The sequence below is a fragment of the Meleagris gallopavo genome, chromosome 6 (assembly GCF_905368555.1).
Source record: "Meleagris gallopavo chromosome 6, MGAL_WU_HG_1.1, whole genome shotgun sequence".
In the NCBI taxonomy this organism is placed as follows: Eukaryota; Metazoa; Chordata; class Aves; order Galliformes; family Phasianidae; genus Meleagris; species Meleagris gallopavo.
In genome coordinates, this window is record NC_139409.1 from 49,455,018 (window position 1) to 49,473,032 (window position 18,015).

Sequence of the window (18,015 nt, forward strand, 5' to 3'; positions counted from 1 at the left end):
TTTTATTAATACCTTAAAAGTTAGAATGGTCTCTGAAAAGAGGAATGCTATCAGTACTAAGGTTGCATTAATCTCAGTCATTACTTTCTCTGATCTAACGAGCTGAAAACCACATGAGACCTGCCAGCACCTGCTTTGGACAAGCAGAACAAGGAAAGCATCTATGGAAGAAGTCTAAAAGTGGTTCACAGCGGGGATATATGAATTGTTGGTTTTGGTTCAGTTTGAACATCGCGAGAAACCTAAACAAGATCTGCTCTTCCTGTTCACGGAGTGGACAAAAAGCTTTTTTTTGTTGTTATTTTTTCCCATGACCTCTAATTCAGGTTGGTCTAATTTTGAGGATCATACACTCCTTAGAGTTGGAAGGGACCTTCTACCCTGAGACTGGCTGACAATTATTCACATAGCTCTGACGTTTAGATTCTTAAGAAGTAACTTCATGCCATGCATAAAATTCATCTCTTTTTCTAAAATTTTGCTCACTTACCGCTCCAAAAATATTTATAAGCATTTTTCCATACACTTGGGAAGCTTTATGCGAAAGCTCTAGATTTTTTTATAAAATACTGCTTAAAAAAAAATTGTGAACATTCAGCTTTCAGATGCAAAATCTGACCGACCTCATAATCCAGCTTTCTGTATTGTGGAAGTAATAAATGCTTTTGATATGGTTGCATTTAGTTTTTTAGGGGTTTTTTTTCTTTTTTTTTTTTTTTCAGTTGACTTGAACTCCGCTAAATATTTCACATTTAAAAACTCTATCCTGTTTTTTAAATTAGTATTGTTTTTGCTGTGCCATATATCAAGATGGATCTAGTGATGAGTAACAGAAGATGACAAAGTAGAAAAAACATTTTTTTGACATTTTTTTGAGTCATATTCATTTCTAGGCATAAAATTTTTCATAGATTATGTGAAGTGTGTCTTTGACCAAGTTCACAGTTTAAAGCTTCAGCAGAGTTATCTTCATAGTACAGTGGTAGAAGTTTTCTGTTGATTTGTTCATGTGGATGCAAGAAGTTCTTGGGGAGTTGGGTGCATTTTCTTGATTCCAAGTGGGGTCAAAAAGGGAAGAGCACCTGAGAGAGAAATTTCTGCAAGAATATTTTATGAGCCCTTTAGCATAGCTTTTGGGATATGTTTTCTTGTTCCTAAGTAGCTAACTGCCAGAAAAGAGTCCATTGTAGTAATACACAATTTATGGATGTGTTTTCAAAGGAAGGTGGGATCTCCACATGCTTGCATTTACTTTGGACTTCTCCTGAATTCAGACAGCTCCAGGGACTTGAATCTGAAAGGTGCTGAGCATTTCTGACCCGAGTTCATCAACCTGCACCGTCATCATGCAGTGTTGCAGTAGTGTGATTACTCATGCTTCTGTTACTTTGTAACGGTGTAAACTTAATTATATTCAATATTTTCAATTGTATAATTGAATTTGGTGAATTATTCCCCTAGTAAAGAGTTTTCATATGTTTATTTGTGTAGCAGCTGACTCAGATGGTTTGTCTGCATTGTCTAAGAGCAATACAGCAATGTTAATTAAAAGATACACATGAATGCAAATGCGTACTGTGCTGACTCCCATAAAATTATTTGTGCAAGTTAAAGATTTGTGTACTTCTATGAATTGGAAACTTCATTTATTTCATTCAGTGATGCATGGAACATGCAGTACATTTTATGTATTTAGCTTTTGTATGCCCAATGGAATATACTATAGTCTTGTTTTTCCAGAGCCCATGCTGGTGCCAGTGCTGTTTAACCTCTTCATTATGGCGAATGGGACTGAGTGAACTTCAGAAACTTTGCAGATGACACCAAATTAGGGAAAATAGTTGATGTTCTAAGAGAGTCAGACCGCTGTTCAGAGGAACTTTCACAGGTTGGACAAATGAGCTGGCAGAAATCTCAGGAAGTTCAGGAAAAACAGATGTGAAGTCCCAGACTTGATATAAGATATAAAAACCATGTGCAACAGAACAGTTGAGGGACTGACTCGATAGAAAGCAACTTTATGGATGAAGACCTGCAGATTCTCATGAACAACATGCTGAACGAGAGGCAGCAATGTTTCCTTCTCAGAAACATCTATTCTGTGCTGCACTGAGCTAGTACAGTTGTAGCATCAAAAGTGCACATTGACAGGAGAGGCAATGAACAAGTTGCAGCAAGGGAAATTCTGATTAGATGTAAGGAAGAGAAGTTTCATGGTGGTGATGGTCAGGCTGTAGATCAAAGAAGCTGTGAAATTTCCATCTACTAGAGAATGATGATAAGTAAATGTAGTTCATTTATTGTAACTCCTCACCTGACTCTAAAGTTGACCATGCTTTATAAATAATTTGGATTAGGAAGTACCAGAGATCTCTGATGATTGAAGTGGTCATATCCATATACTTAACATATTGTTGTGTTAATTATGTCGAAGGACAGAAGTGATGGCAACTGACTGGACAGGCAAATTGTATGTGTAACTATGCAAATAACAGTTCTGTTAGAGTGCAAGCAACAGCTGAAACTGAAAAGGAAGAAGATTATCAATACTTCAGTGGTTTGGATGCATGATCAATCTGAAATTTCAACAGGTCTGTTTTTGTTTATTTCTCATTTCTACCGTCTTTCTTGACTATTCCTACAGTGGAAGTTTTTTACATGACAGATTGTATCCCTTTGCCAGCACTTGCAGAACAAGGAAAAAGGGAGAGATCTCCCTGCCTAAAAGGTGTATCTAGAATAACTTTTTCTTGTCTGATTTAAAAAAGTAGAAGAGAGCAGATGCGTAAAGAAGCATGGCTTTCTAGGGTGCATTGCATCAAATTTAAAAAAGTGCATAAAACAGACGGTTTTATTTAAAGCATCCTAAGCTGATAAGGGGAAAAAATGGGGATACAACACACAGGCTGCCAATGCAGTTCTCATGATTTAAATCTGGAAGGCTGTACAGTACATCTGTTTAACATCTTGCAGTTTCAAGAACTCTGCCTTGAAAACCTTCTGTCACAGTGACACATGAAATAGAAGGTTATGTTATGACTTTCAGATGCAAACCTGTGGAAGTATTATCTAATAGCATACCATCTTTTATTAACCCATTACTTCTTCTCACCAATAAGTGTCTTTAGCCAGCAGTTTTGGAATAAAATGCAGCATAATGAAAAGAAACATCAAATCTGACTGCAAAAATAATCTTTTAATGACTTTAAATGACTTATTTGCCATATGTAAATTGTCATTTGGCTTTACGTGTCTGTATGGCTCCTCATCCATTTTCTCTACTGCTCTCAATATTTTTGAGCTACATCACTTCTTTCTTTGATTAAAGAAGTGATACAGAATATATTATTTCTGAAAAACTGAGAACCATTAGATGGCAAAGAATAATTTAAACAGTTTTAAAATTGATGATACCGTAAGCAACAAAATAATAGAATGACTTAAGGACTATATTCTTGATTCAAGGCTATGAAATTAAAAGAAACAAGGGTTGTAATGGTTGTCTTCTAATATTTGCTACTGCTGAATCTCAGAGTTCGTAACATTTATCAACCTTTGCTTTTAGGACAAAGCTATAGTAGAACAGTTGTGTTGTTGATATCTTCTTGACAGAACTGTGCTAGGAAATGTTTATTAGGCAAAGACTTTTTGAGCTTTGCTTGCTTTTAGAAAACGTGGTTAGAGCAAGAGTAGTTCTTCAGGATGCTGCACAGGAGTTATCCAGAGTCTGCTGCAAAATGCAGGGGGTGCTATGATCCACTTGCTGTAAAAATTAATTTAATGTCTTAAAACAGGATTTGTGGCAAACTGTCCAGTTTTCCTGCTCTGACATGTTAGCAGCACAACGCACAGAGTCAAAGAGAAATGAGAGGCTTTATCTATGGCCAGGAGACATTTGGCACCTTGCAAGATCAGGATGTGCAAACATTCATCCAGACTTAACTGTCGGAGTCTGGTAGTTCCAGAATCAGAGTCTGGAGCTTGATTCAAACACTTGTCACTTCCACAGGCATTTGGAGCGACTCTGGTTAAGTTTTTCAGCTAGATCCTGCTGCAGTTTCCATATTTACAAAATATGGCTAGTAAAATTTACCTTGCTGAAACTTGCTTCAGTCGTTGTCCGCAAAGTACTTCTGAAATCCTGCTTTGAAATTTCAATGAGTGCTGCTATTTATTATATTGATTTGCTGGTTTTCTTTACGAGGCACATATCCTGCCCAAGATTCAGCAGTGATTTCTTTACTTCGAGGAGCTGATGCCACGCATGCAGTCGAGACATCACAACAGTGAGCTCTGCTGTGTGACCTGCAGTGAGTGGGTGTGTGAAAGGCAGATAGCATTTCCTTCGGAGACATACACACCCTCTGACCCAGACTGGAGAAGAATCTGCTTTGCAGAAGGTTTGCTTCAAGGGATTTTCCACATGTATTTTATTATGTTAATGCTGATAGTGGTGACAAGTTGCACATTAAGTAACTGTTTCTTCAAAAAATGTGCTGTTTATATTCTCCTTAGGAAAAGTGATGTAATACTGGGTTTCTCAGATAAACAAAGTCATTTGGTTATAGAATATGTTACTATTACGTATGAACCTTGGTCTCTTCTGCCCCATATGTACTCATTTTAGGCCTCCGGCTTTATATGATGATTACCTGCATGTTTAGGGACAAATGTATTCATATTCACTAAATTAGTAGCCAGTGGTTTCCACTAGGGAAATAAGTTTAGTATGCTGTTAGTAATTTGGTTTCAAAAATATCAGCAAGGTCCTCAACGTTAAGTCAGTGAAACATGTGGTCCTAATCACTCCCTTGAAAAGGAGACATGGTCTATTTTCCATTAGGAATGGTGCTTACAGCAAATAAGTAAATACAGAATGAAATTTACACGTGTATTATAGCTTTGGTGTGTGTGTATGCATTCAAACATGTATGTACGTGTCTATGCTTAGGCATATTCCCAGTGAGTGTAACATGATGACTGCTGTAATGCAGCCAGGATTACAGAAAGAGTTGGTTGGTTGGTAGAAGAATTGGAACATGCAGCTGTTTTTTAACATTTTTTTCCTCAGTCCACAGAGTTCAAAACTTCTATTTGCAATGCGTAATTGGCATAGGGGAGCCACAGTAAAATTTCTTTCAGAGGTGTTGGCATTTTATGAACTCAAAGAGCTACATTGATGTAAAAAAAAATGCAGCTTCCACCCCTTGCCTTGTGCTGTACCAGTGCACGTATCCTAGCCTTGGCTGGGCTGATTACATAGAACATGACTTGGGAGAATGGGAGTAGAGAGATCTGCCCATTGGCAGTCCCCAGAACTCTTTGGAGGATCTGATTTATCCCACTGAGTCAGGAGGGCACTAAGAGTCTTTCTGTTGGCACCTTAACTTCTTCCCACTTAGAACTGGCGTAAAAGGATTGGCTGGCAGAAATTCAGTCTGATTTGTCCCTTAGTGACTTGTAGGCCAGGTGTGAAGCAGAATGTAAACTACAGCTTTTCCAACCTGACATTTGGAAAATCTTGAGGCTGCCATGAGCAGAATCTAGCCTATAGATAAGGATGTTTGTTGAGATAACAGAATGCCTGTGAAAGGACACAGGACTCCTTCATGGTCTTCAAGGCTTGGTAATGTCTATATTGTTACATCTTTAACTGATGCTGGGCATTTATTTGTTTTTAATTTGTATGGACCGTTGTGTATGATCTCACTGATTGCTAACCAGGAACTTCCTGAGCACTACAGTTGCAAGAGAAGAATTCACACTAATCAACTCTGAAATTTCATTCACAGAATTTTAGAAGTCATTGAAGAAAGGAAGTTTTGTGTTTTTTTCCGCAAGCACTGAAGCTGCTTCGTAATTGAAAGTCATGTTTGAGTTTTATTGTTCTTGTAGACTTTCTCTTCTCTAACTTGAAAAAAGATAGGAACCAGACCTATATGTTTCAAGGCTTTGTATGTACAATTTACATCAAATAGATTAAAATTTAACATCCTCTTTTCTTTCTTTCTTTCTTTTTTTTTTTTAATAGTATAGAAATGTATATTAATTAAAATTAAAGTATGTTCTCTAGGTAAAGATCACTTTTCCAAGTATCAGTGTAAATTTTTATCTTCTTCTTCTCTGTTGTAAGAGTTCATTTTCAGTTTTAATGTCATGCTAAATCTGGCATTTCTGGAACAGATAGATCCAAGTCTGCATTATCAAAATTCTTCAAGAGTGACTGTTCACTTTGGGCCTTTGCTTCTCCACTAGGCAGAATTCATTATCACAGAATCCTAGCCATGCAGTGGGCCAGGTTTTGCTCTGGCTTTTTCTTTTCCATCACAGGCACTATATTTCTCCTGAAGGGTGGCTCAGACATTTCACCAAGTCAAACTTGGTCACCTCTGCAATGCTGTTTGATTTAGATGTGAAAGCTGTTGCTGTGATGAAACACTGTCCCCTAAGTGGCATATATAACACAGTCCCAGTACTGAGCACTAAGTAATGGCCCACACTTGCCTTTCAGCTTCAGGAAGCAATTGTAACACTTATCAATTCCTACCTGCAATCTAGCAGATCATTCAGCCACAGTTCAGGCTGATCAGGTATCATTGTTGCCCACCCTCATGTAGAGATGGAGTATGTTTATCTGTCCTGCATCTGCATGGCAAGCTTTACCATGGATGCATTCCCTGTGTCACATTTCTGAGGTTGAAACAGTCATTACCTTAATGTTCTCCAGTTTCTTTTGCATTTATGCATCTGGTACTTTTGGCAGTAGTTAGAGTTATGCAGGTTTTCCTGCAGATTGTCAAGATAGATCTCTCCTCCTTCCTCTGACACTTGCTATGTTGTCATCACCGATCCCCAGTCTTGTGTGTTATTTGTGGTCTTATTTTCAGATGATGGAGAACATAAATGTATTAATTCTTATAACCTTCACTCAAATCAAAATTCACTGCTCAAGAAAATGGCTTGGGCTTGTCCGTAACATCAATGGAGTTTTCAGTATGTTCTTAAAATACTTTAAGTGCTTAACAGAGTGGCGGTGTGCTAAGTCTTTCCTGAATCAGAACTATAATTTTTTATGCCAGTTGCAGGAGACTCATTGCAGAATCTTCTTGGGATGGATCTAGATAATGTGAAAGCCATGGAAAGGCATCTTTGTAGGGAAGCCAGAGGGAAATACATATTTCTTTTCATCCTAGGAATACATTTACCACTTTCTATTTTATTTATATGTATACTTGTATATATGTGTATGTAGATGGGAATACTTTTATGTACAAGGGCTGCTCTTGAAAGTAATGCCTCCTATTTTATTTTATTTGCCCACAACATCAGGAGCAGGTGGTGGTGATACAGCAGTAGGAGTGGAACTTTCCCACTAATGTTCTGTTACAGTTTGTTGCCATATGACAGATGGCAGCAGAGGGGTAGTCTGACAAAATGGCCTCTGACCCAGAAGTGCATATGAAGCAAAGGTGTGCTATTTCTCCATGGAGAAAAAAATGGCACCCACTGACATTCATCAGTACTCAGTGAACATTTATGGAGACCAAAGAGTGGATATGAAGACAATGAGGCAATGGGTGGTGGGCAACAATACATGAAATGCCAGCTGTGTTCCAGATGACAATGCACAGCTATCGCACCACAAAATGAAGAGCATCTCAATCAGCTCATCTGTGTGAATTGGCTGGTGGTGGTGATTATGTTGAAAAACAGTATTTCGTAACTGAGAATTTACTCTATCAAATAGTATTATTGTATTACTGTAGTTTTGATGGAAACAAATAGGAGGTATTACTTTTTTAGCAACCTATATATATAATAAATTACATTTATGAGTTATGTATACATAAGGTAGATTCCTCAACTTGCAAGTTGTTATTATAACTTTAGCTGTGCTACAGCAGAAAATTTATTCTCCCTTTTCTCTTTAGTACATTCTGACACTACAGAACTGTGAGTTATTTTTTTAAATCAAATCACTTGCTAAGTCAATCTTTTAGCTTTCACACACTAAATCAATCTTTTAGCTTTTCAGAAAGAATAATATGGAAGTAACGTGTATTCTTCTTCATGGCTGCTCATTGCCTCTACTATTTCACTTTTACTAGGATATGGTTGTGTTTCTTTGGGCTAACTGGGGAAAAGGATTGAGAATTTAAAGTAGACAGGAAGAGACAAAAGCTATTATCTGTTCTCGGTACACTGTAGAAATTTCCTTGTAAAGATCTTTTCCTAATGTTTAGGCGATTTGGGCTGTAGCTAGTTTATGGAAGAGTATTCTCTACATTTATGTTGTAGACTTCATCCAGAGGTTCATTGTACGTTAGTTCAAAACCATCTGAAAGAGACTGAGCACCAGATTTTCAGAGACAAAGGGAAGGCGATTAGAATAACTAGTGAAGTTAGTTTGTAGAAACTGTAAGGAAGATGCGTTTTCAGTCCCTGCTAAAATCCACAGAAGCTGTCAATGTTCGGTTTCTGAAAATTGGGCCAGATTTTTCAGTTTGAAAGAGAGAAACAAGCTCAGAATGCTTCCCAGCCTAAGGATCATGGGCAGCATGTTGCCCTCAAGTGTCTTGCTGTTGATAAGAACAGATGAAAAATGAGGTAAAAGTTTATAGTAAAGGATATTATTCTTGTAGCAGGATATAGGGGTTCAAAAAGAGGCAGCTTCCTGTATGTTTTACATTTGCTTTTTTATGCAGGCTATTAATTAGGGACACTGATTTTGATAGGAAAGTAAATCCTAGAGTCTCAGTTCTTTAAGAGAATATCATTCTCTTAATTTACTTTGTGAAGTAGATTTTTATTATTATTTTCAATAAACTGTGTCAAAATAAGAGATAAATTTTTAATGCTGTTCAGTGCCATTGGATAATACTCACCACATGAACAGTACAGCAGCTCAGCACTGTGAAGAGAACAGAATGAGTTCCGTGTGCCCAAGAGCACATTTTCCACTCTAATGGCTTTGGCAGAAATTGTTTTTTTCTTTTTTGAGTACATGGAAAAGGTGAGATAATGTACCTTTCTCACTGACACAAAAGTTGTTAAGATTGAGTCATGTCTGCTGTGGCCAAGAGCATGTGGAAGACTTACTGAAAAGCATCTGATGTGCAGTAACTCATCCTCAGTTGTAGTTTTTAGAAATGTCCATGTGCAGTCTTTTTTGGGGAGGCTGTGGCAATTCACATAGTGAACAACAAACAGGAGTTAGGAAAGGTGTATTTTTCCAAAAAATTAGTCTACAGACCTACCTGTGAATTTTTATCTGTGTGACTTTCTGTCTAGAGCAGTATATACATGAATGTCACAGAAAGTAGTGCAAATGATCTTGCCGTGCTGTTGTGTCAATTAAAGATGTCATGCAGAACACCCTCAGTAACTTAAGAACATTTTTCTTGCTCGTGGTTGTGAATTCAAAAAACAAATTTTGAGAATTTCTAATATAAATCCGTATCTCTAAGCCAAAAGATGATGCAAAGTAACCAAAAATATAGCTGGTTAGAGGATAGAAAAATTTTAAGGAAAAAAATGGAAGTAAATCATACTGCAATACTTTTTTTTCCCTCAATTATCGAATGTTTATTTATGATTTCCCACTTCACTGTTTTGACACCAATATTTGGTTTAAGCATATGCCTTTAAATGTAATAATCATCTGCATAAAAGCATTTCTCCTTTCCGTATTCCACTTCTTATCTGTACACGTGAAAACTATTTGCTGGAAAGGTGTGGATGTTCCCAGGTAGCTTACCAGTAAATGGAAACAACAGGGCAGTGAATGGGCCATGCATCAGACCGGTGGCAATCAAGAAAAAAAATGGGATCTCTTGTGTTATAGGATAATGTTGCTTGTAGTTTTGGTTTTGTTGGTTTGGTGTTGTTGTTGTTGTTTGTTTGTTTTGGTTTTGTTTTGTTTTTTGCATTTTTATGATTCTGGGAAGAGACAGAATATTTCAGATTTTTTTTTTTAATGTGTCTGTGAACAGGGAAATCTTAAAATCAAAAAGATCAAACTCCTGTGTGGTCAAAAATGCAAATTATGGCTGGTTTTTGGTTGTTGAATTATTAAATCTTTATCATTTCAGTTTGGACTTGTTGTTTATTTGTAATTTTTCCTATATTTAAAATAAAACTAAAAGGATGAAAAAAATGATGAAGAGGAGCAGGGAAATAAAAATACCCAAACTTCACTGGAATTTATTTTATACCTTTCTGCTGGATGCAAGTGAAGCAAGGCTATTCAGGGACACAGCTTATTCAGCAGAGAATTCTGTGCTCTCAGTTCATGTAATGAACTGGAGAGAGCACGTAATGAAAACTCTCGTCAGGCAATGAATGATTTGTGAGTTTTTTTATATTTTATTTTGTTTTATTATATTATTGTACTTGAACTGAGACTTTCAAAGTTACTTTCCTATCAAAATCAGTGTCTCTAAGAGTTGACTTGCCTGTCTAATGCTGGGCTGAAACTGGAAACCTGTGCTCAACTTTTGGCTATAATATATCACATAGTGCTGAGATGACGCTCCTGTCCAGATGGAAGTATTCAGTTCGTTGTTCATCCATCGTGGTCAGAGTGTGTCTTGGGGATTGGTCTGTTTGTTCTATTTTTGTTTCTTCCTTTTTGTCTTCGCAGTTAAATAGATTTAAGTGCATAAATGATAACCACGGCTTTATCCTAACAGATATGACTGCCTGTGCAATGTTTTTATCAGTAACACTCTTTTAGGAGGATGAGAGCAGAATGTACCTCATCCCAAATCATTGTCTAGTATCTACCAGGTTTGCATCCTTCTCCCTTCTTGTCTTCAGGCTGTCTTTTCCCCAGGACCTGTATTTTCTTCAGGGGTTTAATTACTGTATTTGTTTTCCAGTTTAGCAATACAGTTGGATTAATAGCACATGGTATTTAGGGGACTGTGGTATTTGATGGATTGAGCATAAATCTGTCTGGGAATATCATGGGTTCTGGTTGTGATGTGCTATTTGGCACTAGGAAAAATGACTTAACAATGCACTCCAAAGGGGCAAAAATGATTAGTTAACATAAGAAAGAACCTGCAATTAATTTTATGATAATAATTGAAGATGTGATAGCTATATGTTGAGGTTAGAGGAATGGCAAGATTCTAGAGTTAGCTCACATTGGTAGTGTGATACCATTAGCAAAAGCTTCTTAATTTTCACTATAAAGACCTCAATTTCTTGGTGTGAAGGCCTCTTAAATTCACTTTTCATGAACCACACAGATTTTTAAGTATGAGAATTATTAACTTTTATTTTGTATATAAGTATGATAGATCAGAGAGCAGGTAATGAACTTTGATTCCCATTATTTTCACTGATAAATTCTGATGAGGAAAGAGAAAACTTACAAAGTAAAGGACTAATTTCAACTACAAAGAAAATACTGATGAATCCTGGAGTGTATTCTGTGAGATTTTGGTAATAACAGTTTAAGTTACATCCTGTATGTGTTCAGTAGTCAGGTAATACCAAAGGAAGGAAGCAGCATAGAACTACTTATTAATTCAGAATGAAAACATAAGAAAAAAAAGAAGCTGTGCAAATTATAAATATATGATTTGTGTCAAATTTGTGTGAGAGATGACGTTAGATGTATAATTGATCACTAGCACAGATTCATATTGCAGCTGCTGAACATTGTAGAGAATTAGTATGTTGGCAAAAATGTAAATGATGAAATGCTTCCAGCACTTTGTAGGTGTAGGTGTATATAATGTAACCTTAAGTGCTGGTCTTTTTGACCTTTCAAATTACTAATTCTAGTATGATTTAAACCCGCAGGCTGAGATTTGGTGTATAGTCCTTATGCTTTCAAAGAAAAGATGAATGTACTGCTCTAGTGTGCTTAGTATATTAGCAAAACAGCTTTTGCTATGCTTTGTAATACTGCATAGAAATCCATCCAAAAGAGAAGGAAAAATGTTGGTAAATGTGAACAAATAAGAAAGTGATCAGGTTATATGAAAATTGTTTGGATTCTGTTGGAAGTTTCTGTAATCTACTAATGGCAGTAAGTACAGTTTAATTATTAATGCCAAAAAAAGGAGACTGAACATGGAAAGTAGAAAATTTTTCTACTTGTTATCACTTACGATTTTCTAAAAGCTATCCATATGGGTCCACTTGGTCTGGAACTATAGGCAAATTGGTCTGTAGCCAGATGCTCCATCTCCTTGAGCTCACACCTCTCTATAGAACTCTAATGTTCCCCTGAAGAGTACTTTTTTTTTTTTTTTAACCTCTCTAATTTAGATTTGGCAGTTGAAGCATGATGGCGATTGAATGTTTTGAGAACGAGCAATAAATAAAACCTTAAAACTTCCATTGTTTTGTCTCTCAGTTGCTGTGCTATGCAGTTGCATAAGCATCCGTAGGCTAATGTAGTGGAAATCAGATTGGATTACATCTGCTAAGGTCACATTTTGGTTAAGATTACTTTCCTCTTTTTTTTTCTTTCTCTTTCCTCCAAAGCTACAGCTATCCTCATTTGTATCATAAATAGAGAAATATAAAGGAGGAGTGCTTTATTTTATAAGACAGTGTCCAACAAGGACTTGGTTGTGTTTCAGAAGATAGTTGGGCTAATCTAAATGACACGCTTGCAAGGAAAAATGGTTTCTCTTTCCTACCACCCACCCCTTATAAGTACCACGTTATTCTCTTCTTCCACCATGACAACCTGTTATTGTGCCTCTGCCTCTCAAAGTTTGATCTTCCCATCCTATGGCTCCTTCAAAATATGCAAGCTCCAGTAAGCCAGTGGGATTTCTGCCTCTTTGTCAAAGCAATCCAACAAGGTAAAAAGTCGCTGTATTGTGAAAAACATACAGTGTCTCTATGGTGGCTGTGAGTTCTCCGCCTTTGGCAGAGCTTAGAAAGGAGCAGTGTTTTTTGGCTGCTTGTAGTGGAGGTAGTAGGGTCATGGGATCTCTTCCAGTGAAGTTTCAGGGGAGTTTCTTGCATAATACAGAACCAGAACTTAGAGAGAAGACATTTACATCACTGTACAGGATGTGGAAGTTAAGTGTTTGCATGAAAGGCTGGAGTTTTGTTGATTGGTTGTTTCTTGTACTGTGGTGGCTCTATGCGGGTATCAAAAGATTGAAAAATACTAAGGTGATAGAGTAAATCTGCAAAGTAATAGATGCAGAGCAGTCTTGAACTAAAATCAAATCACAGGACTGGGCACATGGAAAATTAATCTGTATTTGATTCATACTGAAGATCCAAACTGGGAATCATAAGGTTCCTTCTTCCATAATATTTTCTAGAATGCCCTAGTGTACTTTTTGTACACCACAGTGTAAATGTTAAGTATTACTGCTTTATTGCTATTAAGAGTCTGGCTCATTTTCCAAAATATTTGTATTTTATGAAGTTCGTAAAATCACACTGGAAATTTAATATTAGGCTTCCTTGTAAAGTTTCTGACTTTTCCTCTTCTGATTATACTACAGCAACCATTCTCATAGTATTCTGTGAATTCTTTTTCTTGTTTCATTTAAAGCCATAAATGCACATTAATTTTGAAGGAGGAGGCGAAAAATTACATTTTCTGAAATTTCAGGAGCAGCTCAAATCAAGGTTTGACTGTAGACTCTTCCCTCTTTCCTCTTTTGTCATGTTCATTTGAAATGGAGCTTGGAGTTGGAGCACATTATGGCAACAAGGGAATACAAACTACAAACTGACATACAATAGAAGATTGGTCAGATAAGTGCTACTGCATTCCCCCATGTATTGTGCAAGCATGTATGTACTTCACAATTTCCGCCTTTTTTATCTCCCAATAGATATATCTAAAGAATGAACCAAGTGTTCTCAATGCTTTGTTCCTTCTTCAGCCAGTGCTGCCTATGCTTTCGTGGCTGTGTTCTTCTAGGAACTGTTCATAGACTGGTGTCTTCAGCTGCTCTGGACCATAGAGTGTCTGAGCCTCCTGAGGATAATTTTATTATAGAGCTTCAAATCCTGTTCAAAAAATCAAACTGCTTTGACTGGAAAAAAAAATAATTATATTGTTTTCCTGACAAGAAAGCTCTTGGCAAAAGAAATGACAGTAAGGCTTCATGAGCGTTTAATTCTAACATGCCATGTGGATGCTTTTATTTTCAAAGGAGGCCATTTTGTGGTTTTCTGTTCAAAGAGACTAAGTGAAACAACATAAAGATGTGCTGTTTGAAGTAAGCATGTCTGCAGAGGGAGCAATAGCTTTTTTGCTTGTTACTGATCTTTTTTTCTCAAGCTCTAAATCTTCAGTAGCATATCGAGTTCATCTCTGGTATGTACTTTGTCATGCTGTAGATCTGGCCAGAGGAGGTTTTACCATCTGTGTGTTTGATTGGTGTTTCAATAGTACTGTTGCCTGTGGTGAGTGAGAGAATCAGGTAAAGGATTCACCAATGTCAGTGGGGGACATCTGGTCATCTAGAAATCATGACTCTTCAGACTCTTGCATGCTGAAACACTAGAAACAAGATGCAGGGTGAGAAAACAACAGGATAGATAACTGTGAGATACCTGATATGTTGCCAGGTTGATTTTTCCTGTATTTTAGGTCTAAAGGCAAATGAGAAGAGTTGTCTTTTCTTGGTTGTTTGAATTTAAAGGAAAGAAAGCCTCATTTTTCTGACAATTTCCAGCAATTTTATCTTCTCTAAGATTCTCCTCTATGTGTGGAAGGACTCAGCGATGAATCAAGAAACCAATTCATTTATATTTTGTGGTTTCAAAGTCACCTAGGAAAGATGGATTGATGGATACAGACTACTGCTGTTGAATAGAAGATGAGAAAAAACTTTCAGAAGAGATCCCATGCCTCAGAAGAGCCTCAGTTCAACTGTCTGAACTCTGTGCACATAAATAATAAGCTTTTGTTAAAGCCCCAAGGCTGCAAGGTAAAAACTGCAAATCCTGATAAATTAGTTATAATATATGGTCTTCTGAATAGATGAGTACAGACTTGGAACTGAGGCATTTTAGCAGTCCATTAGCCATTTTCTTTGTCTTGGATTCAGAGGAAAAGCACATCAGTCACATAAGCAGAAATATATTCATTAAAATGGGAGAATATTTTGTTTGGAAGGGGCTTTGGAGAATGCTGCTGCTATCAGCGATTGGTTGGCTGCCTGGCTGTAGTGACAGGATTTTTTTTTTCTCAACTGCACGAACAATCTTCTACCTCCTTTTTTTTTTTTTAAAAAAAAAAGAAAAACAAAAACACAGAAATCTTAGATCTTTCCTGTACAAAGTTAAGCAATGTGACTAACATTTCCCACATGTTTTTTTGTTCTTTGTATTCTGCTCTGTTGAGGAAGAGATAGGTACCTTAATAATGTATCATTTCATATTTTTGCTGCTGGATGTGTTTGTTACTTTAGGTTAATATTAGGTAAAGGCAGAGAGAATTGCTTTTCACTTCTTTCCAATGCATGAGAAAACAGCTGGAGTATTTGGAATACTTAGTCCTTGCAACTCTTTAACTTCCATAATTTCACACTCTTGCAGACCTGAATTTGTAAGTCTAATTCACCATGTCTTGTAATCCCATTAATTACAAGCCAAATAGTACTGAATGCTACCTTTTACAAGAAATCTGTGAAAGTTTTAAGAAGCAGGGCCAATCAAAACCAAACGAAACCCATGTCTTTTGTGTTCTTGATGCAAGATGAGAAAAACAGACATAAGTATACTTCAGAATCTTATTTAGATGCTACTTTTAGGCTGATTGAAATTTTGATGAATTGTGGAACTGGCTCAACAACAGGTAGCTTGGAGTTGATTGTGCTTCTCTAAATGACAGTGCTGTCTTATACAGCACATTTTACATAGCAAGTTCCGAGGTGTCTGATCTGCTTTTTAACTGGTCTGATGTACTTTGCCACTATCATATAGAAACCGTTTCTGGGAATATTTTGTGCCTGACATGTTCTGTTGTTAATTATCAAGGTAAACATATTTCTTGCTTAAACTACAGCAGGAGTCAGAAAGGGGTTGTAAAATAACTGTTCTCTCCTCACCCTTCTACCTGCAAGTTTGCATGGCTGTACAGCGGCTGTGCTTCAGAGACTGTCAGAGTTTGGCTTAGTGTTTTAATTAGAATATTATTGATTCCTGAAAAGATATGAAAAACATTCCTAGGCTAGATTTTGAAAAGCATAGTTGTTGGTTTTTGTTTGTTTGTTTGTTTGTTTTAGTATCGTGGGAACTGCTGTTTTCCGTGACAGATTTTTTTCCAGGAAAAGTGCTGGTTATGTTTTTGAACTACAGAATCAATAAAATGCAGTCTGAACAAATAACCAAACAGTTTACATATTGAGTTGTTAAATCCATTCAGAAAATTTGTCTTGATAGGTGTGAAGGATGTATTTTCAGCAATGTTAAATGAGATTTAGTAGGGAAGACAGTTTCAGATAGACTGTGATAGTACTGTGAAGTGAGCACTGCTTGTTGTTCAGTGTTGATATCAATTGATCTCCATCCATAATAGCATCTGCCTCTGCAAGCCTGACTTCAGCATGGAAAGTTTTCTGTCAAAACCTTTAAATCCAGCTGGTCGTGATGAATAAACTCTTGTGAATTCAGGTGTCTTCCAGGTTTCTGTTTTTAGACCATATTATATGGATATTTAGGGAAGATCTATTAAAGTGCACATTAACTAACTACTACATCATTGCAAATATGGTGAGGGGAACACACAGCTATTTTTTCTCCTGAGTTTGCATTGTCCTGCTGCTCTTTCCATCGTTGCCAGAATCTTTTTCAGCTCCCTACTAGTGTACGACTCTTAATAGATTCTTTCCATTGATTAATTTGCATATTTGTAAATTTGGTTGGTCACACACTTTTTCTGTGGTCCTGTGACCCAGAGATAATGCTTTCCTCAACATAAAATGGTAGGGTGGAGCTAAGTAATACGATAACTTTTTTTTTTACAAAAAAGAATAGATTTTCAACTTCATCTGACAGAAGTCATGCCAAGGCACTCATCAGCTTTGAGTTAGAGGAACAGATCCCAATATACTCCAGACTGTGATTTTGAAAGACTAAAGTTGGATGAAATTCAGAAGCAACCAATTCCTCATAGTTGTCTTTCTTTTATTCTTTTTGCTTATAGTACTGAGCGTTTTGGTTCTCATCTGAAGTGGTATTTTGAGTCGTTCACCTACATTTCATGCTTGCCTTCTACTTTAAACATAACTTTAGCACATTCCAGTTGGAGGAAAACTTTGGTAACTCATTTTACCTGGTGGTTGGGTCATTGACTTGTAGACTGTGGCTAGTTTTAGGAAGGGACAGAGTCTCTTTTTAACTTTTGTATGAAACAACAACAACAAAAAAATCATAGCGTTTTCACTGATAAAATTGAGTGTTTTTTAAATTTTCTGATGACAAAATAATCAGTAAGAGAAACATCAGCCAGAAGTTTGTATCTCCTCACAGAGTAAACTTTCCAAGCATTTGGAAACTTTAAAATTTTTCCCCAGTATATGTCAATCTAAAAAGTTGTATGTCAGAGAATATACATTCCAATATGCCATTCTTTCAGCAAGAGGCTAAGCATCTCTTAAAGAGCCCTGCTGGTCTGTGTATTACCCCTCCTATAGAAGACAATGGTAGATCAGTGAAAGGACGTAGGATAAAGTTCTATCCCACTTTATCCCAGTCAACATTAAAGTTCCCGTTGATCTGTGTATGCTATCTTGTGTCTTAAACTACATTTCTACATCTGTCATCCTCAAAAAGGGGAAAAAATTACCAAGTAACGTTAGAGTTAAGATAAAATCTAGTCACCATATAATTCAAAGCTATGCAGTATGGTATGCAGTGCAACAGATGGTGGGCCCAAAGTAGCTGTATTTATTTAATTGAGCAGAAGTACTAGTGAAACATTGTTGGAAGTTGAGACACTACTGTCTGAAGTGTGGAAAAACTAGGAAGTACCTGCATTGGGTGAGGAGATGGCTCTTCATGTTCTTCTTA

General features: G+C 36.8%; 1 protein-coding gene across 14 annotated transcripts in view; it reads left to right on the forward strand.

Moving 5' to 3' along the window:
- The window catches only part of SUGCT (succinyl-CoA:glutarate-CoA transferase), a 354,560-nt gene that overhangs the window by 148,712 nt on the left and 187,833 nt on the right, over positions 1-18,015 (forward strand). The gene's annotated exons all lie outside the window — the stretch shown is intronic.